The sequence below is a fragment of the Lygodium microphyllum genome, unplaced genomic scaffold, assembly GCF_053477565.2.
Source record: "Lygodium microphyllum isolate KBCC unplaced genomic scaffold, Lygodium_microphyllum_v1.1.10 scaffold_137, whole genome shotgun sequence".
Taxonomy (NCBI): domain Eukaryota; kingdom Viridiplantae; phylum Streptophyta; class Polypodiopsida; order Schizaeales; family Lygodiaceae; genus Lygodium; species Lygodium microphyllum.
In genome coordinates this window covers 14,885-18,605 of record NW_028229620.1, presented here as the reverse complement: position 1 = coordinate 18,605, position 3,721 = coordinate 14,885, and positions in this window count along the sequence as shown.

The window sequence follows — 3,721 nt, the reverse complement described above, 5'->3', positions numbered from 1 at the left end:
CATTAAGGCAAGCCAATCACCTTTTGCTTCTCCAGTCCTTCTTGTGAAGAAGAAAGATGGCTCCTTTCGAATGTGCATTGATTACCGCGATCTCAACAAGGTCACTATCAAGAATAGGTATCCCATACCTAGAATAGATGATCTCTTAGATGAATTGAAGGATGCCAAGGTGTTTTCAAAAATTGACTTGAGATCGGGATATCATCAAATACGCATGAAGGAAGGGGATGAATTCAAAACAGCCTTCAGGACGGAGAGGGGTCTTTATCAGTTTATGGTTATGCCTTTTGGGTTATCAAATGCTCCAGCCACATTCCAGTCTCTCATGAATAAGATACTTCAGCCATTGCTCTTTAAAACAGTTTTGGTATTCTTTGATGACATTTTGATCTATAGCAAGAATAAAGAAGACCATTTGCAGCATGTAAAAGAGGTCTTTGACATATTGAGGATACACAAACTGTTTGCCAAGGCCACTAAATGCTCTTTTATGACAAAGGAAGTGGAGTACTTGGGTCATATAGTGGGAGAAGATGGAATCAAAGTGGATCCTAAGAAGGTTCAGTGCGTCAAAGAATGGCCTACACCAACCAATGCCACTTCATTAAGAGGGTTCCTTGGTTTGTCATACTTTTACCGACGGTTTATGAAGAACTATGCTCATGTGGCAGCTCCTCTTACCGATCGGCTGAAAAAGGAGGCCTTCTTTTGGGATGAGATCGCTGACAAGAGCTTTAATGAGCTGAAAGAATTGCTTGTTTCAGCACCCATACTAGTTTGCCCTGACTTCTCCAAGACTTTTACCATTTATGCATATGCCAGTGGTAGAGGTTTGGGAGCAGTTTTGGTACAGGAGCATGGTGTCATTGCATTTGAGAGCAGAAAATTTGATGACAAAGAGAGAGAGATGCATGTTTATGAGCAGGAGATGCTTGCTATTTTACATGCAATCAAGAAATGGCACCACTACCTCTATGGGACACACTTCAAAGTCAAAAGCGATCATAGGGTCTTGAGATATTTTCTCTCGCAGCCCAATCTTTCTCCTAAGCAAAAGAGATGGTTGGCTACTTTGCAATCATATGATTTTGAAATATCATACATGGCTGGCAAGGATAATGTGGTGGCTGATGCATTATCAAGAATGTGGGCATGCAGTCTATCTACTGTGTCCACCATCTATAAGGAGTGGATTGAAGACATTCAAGAGGAATATGTGCTTGATGAGCATGCTGCCCATATTTTACAGAAATTACAGCAAGGGTGTGATGCTGAATTTCCTAATTTTAAAGTGCATAATGGCCTCTTATGGTTTAAGGGTAAAGTGTACTTGATTCCCAGTAGTAAATTCAAGCTGAAGGTGCTTCAAGAGATGCATTCATCGCCAATGGCTGGTCACTTGGGCCTTTTCAAGACGTTTGATAGAGTTCATCAAAGTTTTTATTGGAAAGGTCTATGGAAAGATGTTAAAGAGTATGTATCTCAGTGCTTGGAGTGTCAGCAAAATAAGGATTCCACTCTATTACCAGCTGGCTTACTTCAGCCTTTACCTATACCTACGGGCAAATGGACAGATATTTCCATGGATTTCATAACGGGATTGCCTACTACCAGTCATGGATGGAATAGTATCTATGTGGTAGTTGATAGATTGACCAAATCAGCCCACTTTATCCCAACTAAAGTCCAATATTCAGCAAGACAAGTCGCCGAGCAATTTATGGAAGGTGTGTTCAAACTACATGGTATGCCTATGAGAATAGTATCAGACCGTGATTCGAAGTTTATGGGCAACTTTTGGAAAAGTCTATTCTCCTCTATGGGTACTTTCCTCACTCCTAGCACGGCCTATCACCCTCAGACTGATGGGCAAACGGAGAGAGTCAATCATTGGGTGGAAGTGTACCTTAGGCATTATTGTCATGACACACAAGCTTCATGGGATCGTTGGATCCACCTTGCTGAATTTTGCTATAATAACACGCATCACATGAGCATTGGGATGTCTCCATTTGAAGCTCTTTATGGGTATAAAGTTCAACTTCCATCAGTTTTATTCCATGAAGACATCAACCCACAAGCAAAGGAAGAGTTGGAAAGAATGGAGTTGCTCATGAGGCAATGCAAGGACAGCATAAGGAAAGCACAAGACGTAATGAAGGTCTATGCTGATGAGAAAAGAAGACATTTAGACTTCAAGGTTGGAGATTGAGTATTTCTCAAAGTGCCCAAGACGCATTATGCTTCACTAAAGGGTGGGAATAACAAGCTTGCTCATAGGTTTTATGGACCATATTTGATTCTGGACAAAATTGGAGAGCTTGCTTATAAACTTCAGCTACCATCCTCCACTAGAATACATGATGTATTCCATATTTCACAGCTGAAGAAGTATGTTGGGCCCGATGTACAAGTATTGGAAGAGTTACCACCATTGGATGAGGCAGGACTGATCATATATGAACCTGAAAGCATTATTGGAAAGAGAGAGAAAGTTCTCAGAAATCGTACTCTCATTGAGTATCTTATTAAGTGGAAGAATTTGCCCATTGAAGAGTCTTCTTGGCAACCATCCACTTATGTCAATAACTTTCCTTGGCTATTACAGGATGATATATGATGCAGTATGCAGTGACTGTGCAGAGACAGCTTGCTGTATGAAATTTCTGCAGATAATAAAACTGTCCTGACTTCATCAAAATTTGATTCTGATGTTATGGGGTGATGCTTGGAAGTGTATACTTCGTTTCCACACCTCGTACGCCTTATTTGGACCAATATATCAAAAGTTATGGCAGTTTTAGTGAATCAGCCCTGTTTGGATAGCAACCAGTTTTCTCACAGTTTGGCATGCAAAAGGTCTTCTTTTCATGGACAGTGCTTTCTTATCATTTGGAACATGAATGGGCATGATTACTATCATTCTTGACTTGGATATATGCCATTACTTCTTGGTTTTGAGGACAAAACCATCTTCAGGAAGGGATGGTTTGTCATGAAGGAAAAATACAACATTAATATTTGCACTTTGGATTAATTCCAGCTTTTGTAAATTTAGCTTTGGCCTATGTGTACATGTGTGAACAGCCCTTAAGTTTGGAAGAGGGTTAGAATAAAAGGGACTAGAGGCCAAAGGCAAGACATCTTTTGATCATTCAATAATCTTGGCTTTACCATTTTCTTGGAGTTAGCTTCTTTCTAGCCTATGAAGCACTCAGCCATGGCCGTCATGTATTCTTGAATCCCCAACCATTAATACATGATGAGGATGTCTTGGTGCAATAGATTTGTTAATTCTTTGTTATAGTAGCTTAGTTAATTTTCAATTTCAGTTAGATTTCATTCCATGGTTGATTGCTTTCATTACAGTATTCATATGAACTAGGGTTTGTCGTGTAATTCATAAAGTTACTTAAGGACTTTGAATTCCTTTCAGCTTCAAGCAAGATGGGCCTTGAGAAGGATCCTTTCAACTTCTAACACTTTAGGGTTTTAAATTCTTTCGACTTTCTAGGAAACCCTACGTATTCTATCACAAGTTCAATCTATGTTTTCAAATTGTGAGATGCAATAGGATTTCCTATTATTTCAACTAAGCAAATGGATGCAAATGCATAAAATCTATCTGGCTTGATTGCAGTTTAATGCGTATTATTGAAACTTTTCATATATATATATATTAGCATGAAATTTCCATGCAATTTATGTGCAATTCAATGGC